The 19,015-nt window shown below is 41.0% G+C and overlaps 1 long non-coding RNA gene across 1 annotated transcript; it reads left to right on the forward strand.

Moving 5' to 3' along the window:
* The first annotated feature begins 560 nt into the window (after positions 1 to 560).
* On the forward strand, positions 561 to 1,044 carry LOC127340438 (uncharacterized). Its single transcript, XR_011751215.1, has 3 exons — positions 561 to 670; positions 773 to 842; positions 943 to 1,044. It is a non-coding gene; the product is annotated as an uncharacterized lncRNA (long non-coding RNA).
* The last annotated feature ends 17,971 nt before the right edge of the window (positions 1,045 to 19,015 follow it).

Here is a 19,015-nt window from a genome sequence, read left to right on the forward strand (position 1 = left end):
AGCTCGCGCGTCTAGGGACTCAGATGCGAAGGTTGCATGAATGGTACCTGAGAGCCTGTCGAAGAGGTGATCTCTACCTCACTGTGTATCTTAGAGATGGGCATTACTTCCGGGGGCGGGAGGAGATAAACTTTGAGTTAGAAGAACTATTTCAGTTATTCAATCAAGATGCCCTCAACAAAGCTGTCATCAGTTGCTACTGCCTGTAAGTGATTTATTTATGTAATTAAGTCTGTAGCTCAGCTCATTCATTTGCACTAACAATTATCCTCACTATATTCTTTGTGTACGCTATATATTAATTATGCAGAATGAAGAAGCTCGAATGCAAAAGAGGCAAGCTCCACAAGCTAGGGTTCATTGACCCAAACACAGTTAATGAAGTTATGGTTCGAGACTACCCCAAGGACACAGAGGACAACATGCTAATGTTTTTAGTGAAGCAAGCAGACAAAGAGGATATATTCTTGCCCTACAACTTCAAGTGAGTGTTATAACATATATTATGCTTGTGCAACTTCCACTTTATTCTCTTAATCATTGAGCTATGCTTGTGCAGCTTCCACTTTATTCTCCTAATCATTGATCTTCACAAAGGAGACGTAAAAGTCATGGACTCGAAACGTAAAGAACATGCGGAATGGGCGAACATGGCTGCTCTGCTCCAGAGGTAATTTCAATCAATTTCGTATCGGCATCATCATATGTTCTAATTCGACGATATCATCAACTAATCAATAACTCATTTACTCATTTCTTCTTTGTCGGGCAGGGCTTGGAAACGGTTCATCAATACTGTTCCAGGTGAATGGAAACCGGAGCTTACATTTAACGATTACCCTGTAAGTAGTACTATATATAGCTATGTCCGTCAAACTCTATGATATTTTCTTTCAATACGATGCTTGATTATTAGTTTGATCGAACTATTTTTTCGTAAAGTGTATGAGGCAGGAACCCGGGAATAACTTATGCGGATACTACGTCTGCGACTTCATTCGTCAGATGGCCTGTCACAGGGATGTGGGTGATGCTATACACCACACTCGTGTACGTGAACAATATTTCACAATTAATCTTATTACCATCAATTGTATTGAGTTCCATTCATATATATTGATCTCCTTTTTTAATATAGATGATACGCCTGCGGGACCAAGGCAGTCAGAATCCCGATCCTACTACCAGAATCCTACGATTTGATGATCTTACATCACCGTATCGATCCAAATCCCACTATGAATCCCAATCACATAGAATCCATGTTGAGTCCCAATCCAAATCATAGAATCCTTTAGAATAATGTAGAATCTCGATCCATTTTATGGATTTTTTCCGATTCTACGAACTCATTATTTTTCCCATCCGCAAAACCATACAATGATACTACTTAAACATCCCAAGCCCTTTTCACTTGCTTTACTACCCTTTATTTACCTACCAAATCTCAAATGGTCTGTTGCTAGAACAATATTTCTAGAAACTTTATGTATTCTAATTTTTATCTTCATTATACTATTACACAAACCCTCTGTGTGATAAAAATATCTTCTCTGAGTAAGTATGGTAGGATCCCAGATTCTACGATTCGATACTATGACTCGATTCTGCCTGACAAAAATTGATCCAACTCCGAATCCCGACTCTGACTACCTTGTGTGGGACACTCTCATAACGGAGGATCGCATACGAGCAATTCAAGAGGAAATCGCGGGATTCTTTCTTAACGAGGTCATTGCCCCAACTGGCGAGTACTATCTAGAGGTCATAGCTATGTATTGAACAACTTCGTTAAGGCAAATAGATTTAGTAAAGAGATCCAACTTTATATTGTAAATATGCATGCATTACGTGTACTGTTGACGATGTCTATATATATTCACGACGATATTTTGTGGTTTCTTGAATGATATATATGCATTACTGAAACTCTGCCGCGGCAGAGAAACGCCCTGTTTCTCTGCCGCGCTGCTACAGCCTAAACCTGTGCCGCGGCAGAGAAATAGCAATTCTCTGCCGCGGCAGAGAACCACAGGCCCGGTTCGTACCACGAACCGGGACCAAAGGCCATCCACCGCGAGCTCCCTGGCCACACCACGTGGCGCCGCCTTTAGGCCCGGTGCAACTTTGAACCGGGACTAAAGGGGGGACCCTTTAGTCCCGCCTAATTGGTCCCGGTTTGGAAACCGGGACTGAAGGCCCAAATAGACCGGGCCTATAGCCCCGTTTTCCACTAGTGAATAGTAGCACCAACAGTTCGAAGAAAAGGTCTTCCCAATATAATGGGACAAGATGCATTGCATTCAATATCCAAGACAACAAAATCAACGGGGACAAGGTTATTGTTAACCATAATACAAACATTATCAACTCTCCCCAAAAGTTTCTTCATAGCATTATCAGCAAGATTAACATCCAAATAATAATTTTTCAAAGGTGGCAAGTCAAGCATATCATAGATTTTCTTAGGCATAACAGAAATACTTGCACCAAGATCACATAAAGCATTACAATCAAAATCATTGACCCTCGTCTTAATGATGGGCTCCCAACCATCTTCTAACTTCCTAGAAATAGAAGTTTCAAGTTTTAGTTTCTCTTCTCTAGCTTTTATGAGAGCATTTGTAATATGTTTTGTAAAGGACAAATTTATAGCACTAGCATTGGGACTTCTAGCAAGTTTTTGTAAGAACTTTATAACTTCAGAGATGTGACAATCATCAAAATCTAAACCATTATGATCTACAGCAATGGGATCATTGTCCCCAATATTTTAAAAAATTTCAGCAGTTTTATCACAAACAGTTTCAGCAGTTTTAGCAGTTTCAGGCAATTTTGCACGCTTTGCACTAGGAGTAGAAACATTGCCAACCCCAATTATTTTACCATTGATAGTAGGAGGTTTAGCAACATGTGAATCATTATCATTACTAGTGGTGGTAATAGTCCAAACTTTAGCTACATTATTCTCTTTAGCAAGTTTTTCGTTTTCTTCTCTATCCCACCTAGCATGCAATTCAGCCATCAATCTTATATTCTCATTAATTCTAACTTGGATGGCATTTGCTGTAGTAACAATTTTATTATCATTATCCTTATTAGGCATAACTTTCAATTTTAAAAGATCAACATCAGAGGCAAGTCTATCAACCTTAGAAGCAAGAATATCAATTTTATCAAGCTTTTCCTCAACAGATTTGTTGAAAGCAGTTTGTGTACTAATAAATTCTTTAAGCATGGCTTCAAGACCAGGGGGTACACTCCTATTATTGTTGTAAGAATTACCATAACCATTACCATTATTAGAAGGATATGGCCTATAGTTGTTACCAGAATTATTCCTATAAGCATTGTTGTTGAAATTGTTACTTTTAATGAAGTTCACATCAACATTTTCTTCTTGAGCAACCAATGAAGCTAAAGGAACATTATTTGGATCAACATTAGATCTACCATTCACAAGCATAGACATAATCACATCAATCTTATCACTCAAGGAAGAGGTTTCTTCAACAGAATTTACCTTCTTACCTTGTGGAGCTCTTTCCGTGTGCCATTCAGAGTAATTGATCATTATATCATCAAGAAGCTTTGTAGCCGCCCCCAAGGTGATGGACATAAAGGTACCTCCAGCAGCTGAATCCAATAGGTTCCGCGAAGAAAAATTTAATCCTGCATAGAAGGTTTGGATGATCATCCAAGTAGTTAGTCCATGGGTTGGGCAATTCTTTACCAAATATTTCATTCTCTCCCATGCTTGAGCAACATGTTCATTATCCAATTGCTTAAAATTCATTATGCTACTTCTCAAAGATATAATTTTAGCAGGAGGATAATATCTACCAATAAAAGCATCTTTACATTTAGTCCATGAATCAATACTATTCTTAGGCAAAGATAGCAACCAATCTTTAGCTCTTCCTCTTAAGGAGAAAGGAAACAATTTCAATTTTATAATATCACCATCTACATCCTTATACTTTTGCATTTCACATAGTTCAACAAAATTATTAAGATGGGCAGCAGCATCATCAGAACTAACACCAGAAAATTGCTCTCTCATAACAAGATTCAGTAAAGCAGGTTTAATTTCAAAGAATTCTGCTGTAGTAGCAGGTGGAGCAATAGGTGTGCATAAGAAATCATTATTATTAGTGTTCGTGAAGTCACACAACTTAGTATTTTCAGGAGTATTCATTTTAACAATAGTAAATAAAGCAAACTAGATAAATTAAATGCAAGTAACTAATTTTTTTGTGTTTTGTTTTAGTGCAGCAAACAAAGTAGTAAGTAAAGCAAGACAAAAAACAAAGTAAAGAGATTGGAAGTGGAGACTCCCCTTGCAGCGTGTCTTGATCTCCCCGGCAACGGCGCCAGAAAAAGAGCTTGATGCGTGTAGTTAACACACGTCCGTTGGGAACCCCAAGAGGAAGGTGTGATGCGTACAGTAGAAAGTTTTCCCTCAGTAAGAAACCAAGGTTTATCGAACCAGTAGGAGTCAAGAAGCACGTTGAAGGTTGATGGCGGCGAAGTGTAGTGCGTGATACGTCTCCGACGTATCGATAATTTCTTATGTTCCATGCCACATTATTGATGATATCTACATGTTTTATGCACACTTTATGTCATATTCGTGCATTTTCTGGAACTAACCTATTAACAAGATGCCGAAGTGCCAGTTCCTGTTTTTTGCTGTTTTTGGTTTCAGAAATCCTAGTAACGAAATATTCTCGGAATTGGACGAAATCAACGCCCAGGTTCCTATTTTCACCGGAAGCATCCAGAACACCCGAGAGCCGTCAGAGGGGGGCCACAGGGCCCTGCATGATAGGGTGGCGCGGCCCACCCCCTGGCCGCGCGGCCCTATGGTGTCGTCGCCCCTTCGACCTTCTGACGCCGCCTCTTCGCCTATATAAAGGTCCCAGACCTAAAACCTCGATACGAAAAAAGCCACGGTACGAGAAACCTTCCAGAGCCACCGCCATCGCGAAGCCAAGATCTGGGGGACAGGAGTCTCTGTTCCGGCACGCCGCCGGGACGGGGAAGTGCCCCCGGAAGGCTTCTCCATCGACACCACTGATACGTCTCCAACGTATCTATAATTTCCGATGTTCCATGCTTGTTTTATGACAATACCAACATGTTTTGTTCACACTTTATATCATTTTCATGCATTTTCTGGAACTAACCTATTAACAAGATGCCACAGTGCCAGTTCCTGTTTTCTGCTGTTTTTGGTTCCAGAAAGGCTGTTCGGGCAATATTCTCGGAATTGGACGAAATCAACGCCAAACCTCCTATTTTTCTCGGAAGCGTCTAGAACACCGAAGAAGAGTCGGAGAGGGGCCAGGGGGCCACCACACCACATGGCGGCGCGGGCCAGGCCTAGGCCGCGCCGGCCTAGGGTGTGGCGCCCCCAGGTGCCCCCCTGCGCCGCCTCTTCGCCTATAAAAGCCCTTTCGACCTAAAAACGCAGGACCAATTGACGAAACTCCAGAAAGACTCCAGGGGCGCCGCCGCCATCGCGAAACTCCAATTCGGGGGACAGAACTCTGTTTCGGCACCCTGCCGGGACGGGGAATTGCCCCCGGAGCCATCTCCACCGCCGTCTTCACCGCCATCTTCACCGCCATCGCTGCCTCCATGATGAGGAGGGAGTAATCCACCCCCGAGGCTGAGGGCTCCGCTGTAGCTATGTGGTTCATCTCTCTTCCATGTACCTCAATACAATAATCTCATGAGCTGCTTTACATGATTGAGATTCATATGAGTTTTGTATCACTACTATCTATGTGCTACTCTAGCAATGTTATTAAAGTAGTTCTATTCCTCCTGCACGTGTGTAAAGGTGACAGTGTGTGCACCGTGTTAGTACTTGGTTTATGCTATGATCATGATCTCTTGTAGATTGCGAAGTTAACTATTGCTATGATAATATTGATGTGATCTATTCCTCCTACATATGCATGAAGGTGACAGTGTGCATGCTATGCTAGTACTTGGTTTAGTCTTTTGATCTATCTTACACTAAAGGTTACTAAAATATGAGCATTATTGTGGAGCTTGTTAACTCCGGCATTGAGGGTTCGTGTAATCCTACGCAATGTGTTCATCATCCAACAAAAGTGTAGAGTATGCATTTATCTATTCTGTTATGTGATCAATGTTGAGAGTGTCCACTAGTGAAAGTGTAATCCCTAGGCCTTGTTCCTAAATACTGCTATCGCTGCTTGTTTACTTGTTTCTTTGTGTTACTACTGCTGCAATACTACCACCATCAACTACACGCCCGACAAGCTATTTTCTGGCACCGTTGCTACTGCTCATACTTATTCATACCACCTGTATTTCACTATCTCTTCGCCGAACTAGTGCACCTATTTGGTGTGTTGGGGACACAAGAGACTTCTTGCTTTGTGGTTGCAGGGTTGCATGAGAGGGATATCTTTGACCTCTTCCTCCCTGAGTTCGATAAACCTTGGGTGATCCACTTAAGGGAAAACTTGCTGCTGTTCTACAAACCTCTGCTCTTGGAGGCCCAACACTGTCTACAGGAAAGGAGGGGGAACGTAGACATCAAGCTATTTTCTGGCGCCGTTGCCGGGGAGGAAAGGTAAAAGGTACTCACACTCCGGACCTCGGCTACTAAGCTATTTCCCGGTGCATTGTAAGTACTCAAAGCTATTTCCTTTAGATCATGCAATTGCATCTTTTTGTTTCTTGTTTACACTAGTTTGGCATAATGGACAAGAATGATCTTCTTATTCTATTTCCTGATTTAAAACATGGATTGTTTGATGCGAAAATTAAAAAACCTATGGAATCTTATTTGCATGCTGGTAGTAATATTAGTATGAACGCTTTGAACACCATTGTTGCTAATGATATGGAAAATTCTAAGCTTGGGGAAGCTGGCTTTGATGAGCATGATATTTTTAGTCCCCCAAGCATTGAGGAGAAAATTTTCTTTGATGATACTTTGCCTCCTATTTATGATGATTATAATGATAGTGGTCTTTTGGTGCCACCTACTATGGAGAGTAAATTTTGTTGTGATTATACTATGCCTCCTACACTTGATGAGAATAATAATGATAGCTACTTTGTTGAATTTGCTTCCACTATTACTAATAAAATTGATTATGCCTATGTGGAGAGTAATAATTTTATGCATGAGACTCATGATAAGAATGCTTTATGTGATAGTTATATTGTTGAGTTTGCTCATGTTGCTACTGAAAGTTATTATGAGAGAGGAAAATATGGTTGTAGAAATTTTCATGTTACTAAAATGCCTCTCTATGTACTGAAATTTTTGAAGCTACACTTGTTTTATCTTCTTATGCTCGTTGCATTATGTTTCTTGAACTTGTTTATTTACAAGATTCACATGCATAGGAAGCATGTTAGACTTAAATGTGTTTTGAATTTGCCTCTTGATGCTCTCTTTTGCTTCAAATACTATTTCTTATGAGTGCATCATTAAAACTGCTGAGCCCATCTTAATGGCTATAAAGAAAGAACTTCTTGGGAGATAACCCATGTGTTATTTTGCTACAGTACTTTGTTTTATATTTGTGTCTTGGAAGTTGTTTACTACTGTAGCAACCTCTCCTTATCTTAGTTTTGTGTTTTGTTGTGCCAAGTGAAGCCTCTAATCGAAGGTTGATACTAGATTTGGATTTCTGCGCAGAAACAGATTTCTATCTGTCACGAATCTGGGATTTTCTCTCTGTAGAAAAATCAGAAAAATATGCCAATTTACGTGTGTGTTCCTCAGATATGTACGCAACTTTCATTAGTTTTGAGTTTTCTGATCTGAGCAACGGAAGTATTTATTAGAAATTCGTCTTTACGGACTGTTCTGTTTTGACAGATTCTGCCTTTTATTTCGCATTGCCTCTTTTGCTATGTGGGATGGATTTCTTTGTTCCATTAAACTCCAGTAGCTTTGGGCAACGTCCAGAAGTGTTAAGAATGATTGTGTCACCTCTGAACATGTGAGTTTTTGATTATGTACTAACCCCTCTAATGAAGTTTATGAGAAGTTTGGTGTGAAGGAAGTTTTCAAGGGTCAAGAGAGGAGGATGATATACTATGATCAAGAAGAGTGAAAGCTCTAAGCTTGGGGATGCCCCGGTGGTTCATCCCTGCATATTTCAAGAAGACTCAAGCGTCTAAGCTTGGGGATGCCTTGGGCATCCCCTTCTTCATCGACAAATTATCAGGTTCCTTCTCTTGAAACTATATTTTTATTCGGTCACATCTTATGTGCTTTACTTGGAGCGTCTGTATGTTTCTTGTTTTTGTTTTTGTTTGAATAAATGCTTGTGTGGGAGAGAGACACGCTCTGCTGGTTCGTATGAACACATGTGTTCTTAGCTCATAATATTCATGGCGAAGGTTGAAACTGCTTCGTTAATTACTATATGGTTGGAAACAGAAAATGCTACATGTAGTAATTGGTATGATGTCTTGAATAACTTGATATTTGGCAATTGTTGTGCTCTTGTTTAAGCTCTTGCATCATATACCTTGCACCCATTAGTGAAGAAATACATAGAGCTTGTTAAAATTTGGTTTGCATGAGTGGTTTCTCTAGAGTCTAGATATTTTCTAGTAAGATGTTTGAACAACAAGGAAGACGATGTATAGTTTTATAATGCTTGTAATATGTCTTTTATGTGAGTTTTGCTGTACTAGTTCATGCTTGTGTTTGCTTCAAACAACCTTGCTAGCCTAAACCTTGTATCGAGAGGGAATACTTCTCATGCATCCAAATCCTTGAGCCAAACAACACTATGCCATTTGTGTCCACCATACCTACCTACTATGTGGTATTTCCTGCCATTCCAAAGTAAATTGCTTGAGTGCTACCTTTAAACAACTCAAAATTTATCACCTCTGATTTGTGTCAATGTTTTATAGCTCATGAGGAAGTATGTGGTGTTTAGCTTTCAACCTTGTCATTTACTTTTGACGGACTCTCATATGGACTAGTGGCACATCCGCTTATCCAATAATTTTGCAAAAAGAGCTGGCAATGGGATTCCCAGTCCCAAATTAATTAACAAAAAAATAGACACTCCTCCATGGTATGTGATTGTTGGACGGCACCCGAAGGATTCGGTTAGCCATGGCTTGTGTAAGCAAAGGTTGGGAGGAGTGTCATCATCATAATAAAACTAAAATAAAAAGGCACTCCTTCATGGTATGAGATTGTTGGCAGGCACCCGAGGATTCGGTTAGCCATGGTTTGTGAAAGAAAGGTTGGAAGGAGTGCCACACAAAAATAAAAATTCATGGGAGCCGCTCTTAAAAGTCCGGTTGGCGAGGTAGTTAGTGTACCCATTACCATTCGTTGACAACAACATACACCTCTCAAAATTTTACTTTTTATGCTCTCTATATGTTTTCAAAATCAAAGCTCTAGCACAAATATAGCAATCGATGCTTTTCCTCTATGGAGGACAATTCTTTTACTTTCAATGTTGAGTCAGTTCACCTATTTCTCTCCACCTCAAGAGGCAAACACTTGTGTGAACTTTGCATTGATTCTTACATATTTGCATATTACATTTGTTATATTGCTTTGCATTGACAACTATCTATGAGATATACATGTTACAAGTTGAAAGCAACCGCTGAAACTTAATCTTCCATTGTGTTGCTTCAATACCTTTACTAAGAATTTATTGCTTTATGAGTAACTCTTATGCAAGACTTGTTGATGCTTGTCTCGAAAGTACTATTCATGAAAAGTCTTTGCTATATGATTCAATTGTTTACTCATTGCATTTACATTGTTTCGAATCGCTGCATTCATCTCATATGCTTTACAATGGTATGATTAAGATTATGTTGGTAGCATGTCACCTCAGAAATTATCTTTTATCGTTTACCTACTCGAGGACGAGTAGGAACTAAGCTTGGGGATGCTGATACGTCTCCAACGTATCTATAATTTCCGATGTTCCATGCTTGTTTTATGACAATACCAACATGTTTTGTTCACACTTTATATCATTTTCATGCATTTTCCGGAACTAACCTATTAACAAGATGCCACAGTGCCAGTTCTGTTTTCTGCTGTTTTTGGTTCCGAGAAAGGCTGTTCGGGCAATATTCTCGGAATTGGACGAAATCAACGCCAAACCTCCTATTTTTCCCGGAAGCGTCTAGAACACCGACGAAGAGTCGGAGAGGGGCCGGGGGCCACCACACCACATGGCGGCGCGGGCAGGGCCTAGGCCGCGCCGGCCTAGGGTGTGGCGCCCTGTGTGCCCCCCGCGCCGCCTCTTCGCCTATAAAAGCCCTTTTCGACCTAAAAACGCAGGACCAATTGACGAAACTCCAGAAAGACTCCAGGGGCGCCGCCGCCATCGCGAAACTCAATTCGGGGACGAACTCTGTTTCGGCACCCTGCCGGGACGGGGAATTGCCCCCGGAGCCATCTCCACCGCCGTCTTCACCGCCATCTTCACCGCCATCGCTGCCTCCATGATGAGGAGGGAGTAATCCACCCCCGAGGCTGAGGGCTCCGCTGTAGCTATGTGGTTCATCTCTCTTCCATGTACCTCAATACAATAATCTCATGAGCTGCTTTACATGATTGAGATTCATATGAGTTTTGTATCACTACTATCTATGTGCTACTCTAGCAATGTTATTAAAGTAGTTCTATTCCTCCTGCACGTGTGTAAAGGTGACAGTGTGTGCACCGTGTTAGTACTTGGTTTATGCTATGATCATGATCTCTTGTAGATTGCGAAGTTAACTATTGCTATGATAATATTGATGTGATCTATTCCTCCTACATATGCATGAAGGTGACAGTGTGCATGCTATGCTAGTACTTGGTTTAGTCTTTTGATCTATCTTACACTAAAGGTTACTAAAATATGAGCATTATTGTGGAGCTTGTTAACTCCGGCATTGAGGGTTCGTGTAATCCTACGCAATGTGTTCATCATCCAACAAAAGTGTAGAGTATGCATTTATCTATTCTGTTATGTGATCAATGTTGAGAGTGTCCACTAGTGAAAGTGTAATCCCTAGGCCTTGTTCCTAAATACTGCTATCGCTGCTTGTTTACTGTTTTACTGTGTTACTACTGCTGCAATACTACCACCATCAACTACACGCCAGCAAGCTATTTTCTGGCACCGTTGCTACTGCTCATACTTATTCATACCACCTGTATTTCACTATCTCTTCGCCGAACTAGTGCACCTATTTGGTGTGTTGGGGACACAAGAGACTTCTTGCTTTGTGGTTGCAGGGTTGCATGAGAGGGATATCTTTGACCTCTTCCTCCCTGAGTTCGATAAACCTTGGGTGATCCACTTAAGGGAAAACTTGCTGCTGTTCTACAAACCTCTGCTCTTGGAGGCCCAACACTGTCTACAGGAAAGGAGGGGGAACGTAGACATCAACCACCGCCATCTTCATCAACGCTGCTGTCTCCCATGAGGAGGGAGTAGTTCTCCATCGAGGCTCGGGGCTGTACCGGTAGCTATGTGGTTAATCTCTCTCCCATGTACTTCAATACAATAATCTCATGAGCTGCCTTACATGATTGAGATTCATATGATGATGCTTGTAATCTAGATGTCATTATGCTAGTCAAGTGGATTTTACTTATGTGATCTCCGGAGACTCCTTGTCCCACGTGTGTAAAGGTGACAGTGTGTGCACCGTGTGGGTCTCTTAGGCTATATTTCACAGAATACTTATTCACTGTTATGAATGGCATAGTGAAGTGCTTATTTATATCCCTTTATGATTGCAATGTGTTTTGTATCATAATTTATCCATGTGCTACTCTAGTGATGTTATTAAAGTAGTTTTATTCCTCCTGCACGGTGTAATGGTGACAGTGTGTGCATCCGTGTTAGTACTTGGCGTAGGCTATGATTATGATCTCTTGTAGATTATGAAGTTAACTGTTGCTATGATGGTATTGATGTGATCTATTCCTCCTACATAGTGTGAAGGTGACAGTGTGCATGCTATGTTAGTACTTGGTTTAGTTGTGTTGATCTGTCATGCACTCTAAGGTTATTTAAATATGAACATTTAATTGTGGAGCTTGTTAACTCCGGCATTGAGGGTTCGTGTAATCCTACGCAATGGTGTTCATCATCCAACAAGAGAGTGTAGAGTATGCATTTATCTATTCTGTTATGTGATCAATGTTGAGAGTGTCCACTAGTGAAAGTATGATCCCTAGGCCTTGTTCCTAAATACTGCTATCGCTGCTTGTTTACTGTTTTACTGCGTTACTACTGCTGCGTTACTACTGCTTGTTTACTGTCCTGGGCAAAGCACTTTTCTGGTGCCGTTGCTACTACTTATTTATACCACCTGTATTTCACTATCTCTTCGCCGAACTAGTGCACCTATTAGGTGTGTTGGGGACACAAGAGACTTCTTGCTTTGTGGTTGCAGGGTTGCATGAGAGGGATATCTTTGACCTCTTCCTCCCTGAGTTCGATAAACCTTGGGTGATCCACTTAAGGGAAACTTGCTGCTGTTCTACAAACCTCTGCTCTTGGAGGCCCAACACTGTCTACAAGAATAGAAGCACCCGTAGACATCAAGTTATTTTCTGGCGCCGTTGCCGGGGAACGAATCAAGACACTCCATCAAGCCCGTCAATCGCCATCAAACCTCCCACGTCAACCACGCGCCAGTTGTGGACAGCAAGCTATTTTAAAGCGGCGTCGTTGCTTGAGAAGTGGAGGAAAGGTAAACGGTACTCACACTCCGGATCTCGGCTACTAAGCTATTTTCGCCGTTGTAAGTACTCGAAGCTATTTCCTTTAGATCCTGCAATTGCATCTTTTTGTTTCTTGTTTACACTAGTTAGGCCTAATGGAAAACAACACAATGAGAGATCTTTATGAACTTTATCTTGAATTAGGACATGATGTGTTTGAAGAGAGAATTAAAAAACCCATGGAACTTATGCATGCTAATGGGAATGTTATCAGTATGAATGCTTTGAACACTATTGTTACTAATGCTATGGAAAATTCTAAGCTTGGGGAAGCTGGCTTTGATGAGCATGATATTTTTAGTCCCCCAAGCATTGAGGAGAAAATTTACTTTGATGATACTTTGCCTCCTATATTTGATGATGAGAATAATAATGATAGCTACTTTGTTGAATTTGCTCCCACTACAACTAATAAAATTGATTATGCCTATGTGGAGAGTAATAATTTTATGCATGAGACTCATGATAAGAATGCTTTATGTGATAGTTATATTGTTGAGTTTGCTCATGTTGCTACTGAAAATTATTATGAGAGAGGAAAATATGGTTGTAGAAATTTTCATGTTACTAAAACACCTCTCTATATGCTGAAATTTTTGAAGTTACACTGGTTTTATCTTCCTATGCTTGTTACTTTGCTCTTCATGAACTTGTTTATTTACAAGATTCCTATGCATAGGAAGCATGTTAGACTTAAATGTGTTTTGAATTTGCTTTTTGATGCTCTCTTTTGCTTCAACTCTTATTTCTTGCGAGTACATCATTAAAATCATTGAGCCCATCTTAATGGCTATTAAGAAAGAACTTCTTGGGAGATAACCCATGTGTTTATTTTGCTACAGCAATTTTTGTTTTGTTGAGTCTTGGAAGTTGTTTACTACTGTAGCAACCTCTCATTATCATGTTTTTGTGCCAAGTAAAGTCTCTATGGTAAAGTTGATGCTAGATTTGGATTACTGCGCAGAAACAGCATTGCTGTCTGTCACGAATTCGCGCATAAGTCTCTGTAAAAAAATCAAAAAAATCTGCAAATTTACGTGTGTGATCCTCAGATATGTATGCAACTTTCATTAGTTTTGAGTTTTTTCGTTTGAGCAAGTTAAGTGCCCCTTCCAGGTTCGTCTTTACGGACTATTCTGTTTTTGACAGATTCTGCCTTTTATTTCGCATTGCCGCTTTTGTTAAGTTGAATGAGTTTCTTTGTTCCATTAACTTTCAGAAGTTTTGTGCAATGTCCAGAAGTGTTAAGAATGATTGTGTCACCTCTGAACATGTGAATTTTTGATTGTGCACTAACCCTCTAATGAGTTTGCTTAAAGTTTGGTGTGGAGGAAGTTTTCAAGGGTCAAGAGAGGAGGATGATATACTATGATCAAGAAGAGTGAAGAGTCTAAGCTTGGGGATGCCCCCGTGGTTCATCCCTGCATATTTCAAGAAGACTCAAGCATCTAAGCTTGGGGATGCCCAAGGCATCCCCTTCTTCATCGACAAATTTATCAGGTTCCTCCCTTGAAACTATATTTTTATTCGGTCACATCTTATGTACTTTACTTGGAGCGTCTGTGTGCTTTTATTTTTGTTTTGTTATTTTCATTCTCTGAATAAATACATGCTTGTGTGGGAGAGAGACACGCTCCGCTGGTTCATATGAACACATGTGTTCTTAGCTTTTAATGTTCATGGCGAAGGTTGAAACTGCTTCGTTAAATTGTTATATGGTTGGAATTGGAAAATGATACATGTAGTATTTGCTATAATATCTTGGATAATTTGATACTTGGCAATTGTTGTGCTCATGTTTAAGCTCTTGCATCATATACTTTGCACCTATTAATGAAGAAACACATAGAGCTTGCTAAAATTTGGTTTGCATATTTGGTCTCTCTAAAGTCTAGATAATATCTAGTATTGAGTTTTGAACAACAAGGAAGACGGTGTAGAGTCTTATAATGTTTTCAATATGTCTTTTATGTGAGTTTTGCTGCACCGGTTCATCCTTGTGTTTGTTTCAAATAACCTTGCTAGCCTAAACCTTGTATCGAGAGGGGATACTTCTCATGCATCCAAAATCCTTGAGCCAACCACTATGCCATTTGTGTCCACCATATCTACCTACTACATGGTATTTCTCCGCCATTCCAAAGTAAATTGCTTGAGTGCTACCTTTAAATAATTCAAAATTTATCACCTCTTATTTGTGTCAATGTTTTATAGCTCATGAGGAAGTATGTGGTGTTTATCTTTCAATCTTGTTGGGCAACTTTCACCAATGGACTAGTGGCTTCATCCGCTTATCCAATAATTTTGCAAAAAGAGCTGGCAATGGGGTTCCCAGCCCCGAATTAATAAAGTTACAAATAGACACTCCTCCATGGTATGTGATTGTTGGTCGGCACCCGAGGATTCGGTTAGCCATGGCTTGAGAAAGCAAAGGTGGGGAGGAGTGTCATCATAATAAAACTAAAATAAAAAGGCACTCCTTCATGGTATGAGATTGTTGGCAGGCACCCGAGGATTCGGTTAGCCATGGTTTGTGAAAGAAAGGTTGGAAGGAGTGCCACACAAAAATAAAAATAAAATGGGAGCCGCTCTTTGAAGGTTTGTCTGGCAAGGGGGTTAGAGTGCCCACTACCATTCGTTGACAACAACAAACACCTCTCAAAACTTTACTTTTATGCTCTCTTTATGTTTTCAAAACCAAAGCTCTAGCACAAATATAGCAATCAATGCTTTCCTCTTTGAAGGACCTTTCTTTTACTTTTATGTTGAGTCAGTTCACCTATCTCTCTCCACCTCAAGAAGCAAACACTTGTGTGAACTGTGCATTGATTCCTACATACTTGCATATTGCATTTGTTATATTACTCTATGTTGACAATTATCCATGAGATATACATGTTATAAGTTGAAAGCAACCGCTGAAACTTAATCATCCTTTGTGTTGCTTCAATACCCTTTACTTTGAGTTATTGCTTTATGAGTTAACTCTTATGCAAGACTTATTGATGCTTGTCTTGAAGTACTATTCATGAAAAGTCATTGCTTTATGATTCAGTTGTTTACTCATATCATTACCATTGTTTTGATCACTGCATTCATTACATATGTTTACAATATGATCAAGTTTATGATGGCATGTCACTTCGGAAATTATCTTTGTTATCGTTTTACCTGCTCGGGACGAGCAGAACTAAGCTTGGGGATGCTGATACGTCTCCGACGTATCGATAATTTCTTATGTTCCATGCCACATTATTGATGATATCTACATGTTTTATGCACACTTTATGTCATATTCGTGCATTTTCTGGAACTAACCTATTAACAAGATGCCGAAGTGCCAGTTCCTGTTTTTTGCTGTTTTTGGTTTCAGAAATCCTAGTAACGAAATATTCTCGGAATTGGACGAAATCAACGCCCAGGTTCCTATTTTCACCGGAAGCATCCAGAACACCCGAGAGCCGTCAGAGGGGGGCCACAGGGCCCCTAGATGATAGGGTGGTGCGGCCCACCCCCTGGCCGCGCAGCCCTATGGTGTCGTCGCCCCTTCGACCTTCTGACGCCGCCTCTTCGCCTATATAAAGGTCCCAGACCTAAAACCTCGATACGAAAAAAGCCACGGTACGAGAAACCTTCCAGAGCCGCCGCCATCGCGAAGCCAAGATCTGGGGGACAGGAGTCTCTGTTCCGGCACGCCGCCGGGACGGGGAAGTGCCCCCGGAAGGCTTCTCCATCGACACCACCGCCATCTTCATCAACGCTGCTGTCTCCCATGAGGAGGGAGTAGTTCTCCATCGAGGCTCGGGGCTGTACCGGTAGCTATGTGGTTAATCTCTCTCCCATGTACTTCAATACAATAATCTCATGAGCTGCCTTACATGATTGAGATTCATATGATGATGCTTGTAATCTAGATGTCATTATGCTAGTCAAGTGGATTTTACTTATGTGATCTCCGGAGACTCCTTGTCCCACGTGTGTAAAGGTGACAGTGTGTGCACCGTGTGGGTCTCTTAGGCTATATTTCACAGAATACTTATTCACTGTTATGAATGGCATAGTGAAGTGCTTATTTATATCCCTTTATGATTGCAATGTGTTTTGTATCACAATTTATCCATGTGCTACTCTAGTGATGTTATTAAAGTAGTTTTATTCCTCCTGCACGGTGTAATGGTGACAGTGTGTGCATCCGTGTTAGTACTTGGCGTAGGCTATGATTATGATCTCTTGTAGATTATGAAGTTAACTGTTGCTATGATGGTATTGATGTGATCTATTCCTCCTACATAGTGTGAAGGTGACAGTGTGCATGCTATGTTAGTACTTGGTTTAGTTGTGTTGATCTGTCATGCACTCTAAGGTTATTTAAATATGAACATTTAAGTGTGGAGCTTGTTAACTCCGGCATTGAGGGTTCGTGTAATCCTACGCAATGGTGTTCATCATCCAACAAGAGAGTGTAGAGTATGCATTTATCTATTCTGTTATGTGATCAATGTTGAGAGTGTCCACTAGTGAAAGTATGATCCCTAGGCCTTGTTCCTAAATACTGCTATCGCTGCTTGTTTACTTGTTTCTTTGCGTTACTACTGTTGCGTTACTACTGCTTGTTTACTGTCCTGGGCAAAGCACTTTTCTGGTGCCGTTGCTACTACTTATTTATACCACCTGTATTTCACTATCTCTTCGCCGAACTAGTGCACCTATTAGGTGTGTTGGGGACACAAGAGACTTCTTGCTTTATGGTTGCAGGGTTGCATGAGAGGGATATCTTTGACCTCTTCCTCCCTGAGTTCGATAAACCTTGGGTGATCCACTTAAGGGAAACTTGCTGCTGTTCTACAAACCTTTGCTCTTGGAGGCCCAACACTGTCTACAAGAATACAAGCACCCGTAGACATCAGTGCGGCGCAGCACCAGGGATTTCGGCGCCAACGTGGAACCTGCACAACACAATCAAAGTACTTTGCCCCAACGTAACAGTGAGGTTGTCAATCTCACCGGCTTGCTGAAAACAAAGGATTAACCGTATAATGTGGAAGATGATGTTTGTTTACGAAGAACAGTAAAGAACAATTGTAGTAGATTGTATTTCAGATGTAAAGAATGGACCGGGGTCCACAGTTCACTAGTGGTGTCTCTCCCATAAGATAAATAGTATGTTGGGTGAACAAATTACAGTTGGGCAATTGACAAATAAAGAAGGCATAGCAATGCACATACATATATCATGATGAGTACTATGAGATTTAATCAGGGCATTACGACAAAGTACATAGACCGCTATCCAAAGATGCATCTATGCCTAAATAGTCCACTTTCAGGTTATCATCCGAACCCCTTCCGGTATTAAGTTGCAAGCAACAGACAATGTGTTGCCTGCCAAAACTCACCGACGAGCAGTGGTTAAGCAACACGAAGAGCCGGGAGGCTCCCACGACCGCTTAGTGGGCCCTGGCGCCTCGCGTCATCCCGCAAGTTTCCAGCACACGTCCTGGCGGTTGCAAGGGCGTGCCACCTGACCTAGACCTGATCAGGAAGGTGTTGGATTGCTTCGATTAGTCTCCTGCATGGTAGACACGTAAACATTAAATACGAGCCCTATCGGCTCTCAGGTTGCCCTGCGGATCGGCTCAAAGAGCCGATCGCCCCATGGTTCACGTTGGATTTACAATGACATGGGGATCCTGCTTGATCAAAACAAAGCTAAACCAATCTACGACAGTTTAGGGTTTTCACCGCATAACCGGAACATCCTACGCTTAGTTGGGCCTAGCAGATACGAAAGATGATGGAAACTATCCCTAGAAGAGGCCTAAAAACCAACATTAAGTCAATTCCCGGAACATCCCTTATAGGAACGGTAAACAACACCTAACGCACTACCGAATCATCCAACTCCAGCATAAGGCCTAATCATGCAGATATTAAACTAATCCTTGAAGAACAAGGAGCAACTATAACAGATCGGATCTACTAAGTAACGAATAAGCAAGGTGCTACCCTTACACCTAGATAGGTGTAAGGGCAGCTAGATATCGAGGGACGGCATCGCTAAGCAAATATGCATAAGAAAAGCATCAATGCCAGCCCCAAAACACCTATGATAAGTAGTGCTACTCGCCATCAACAATGCTTCAGCACGAGTAACACAAGGTAATGAATAAACGTATACTGCCTAGATCGCAAGATGCGATCTAGGCAGCATGATGCTTACCCGGAAGAAACCCT

The sequence above is a fragment of the Lolium perenne genome, chromosome 1 (assembly GCF_019359855.2).
Source record: "Lolium perenne isolate Kyuss_39 chromosome 1, Kyuss_2.0, whole genome shotgun sequence".
NCBI classification, from domain to species: Eukaryota; Viridiplantae; Streptophyta; class Magnoliopsida; order Poales; family Poaceae; genus Lolium; species Lolium perenne.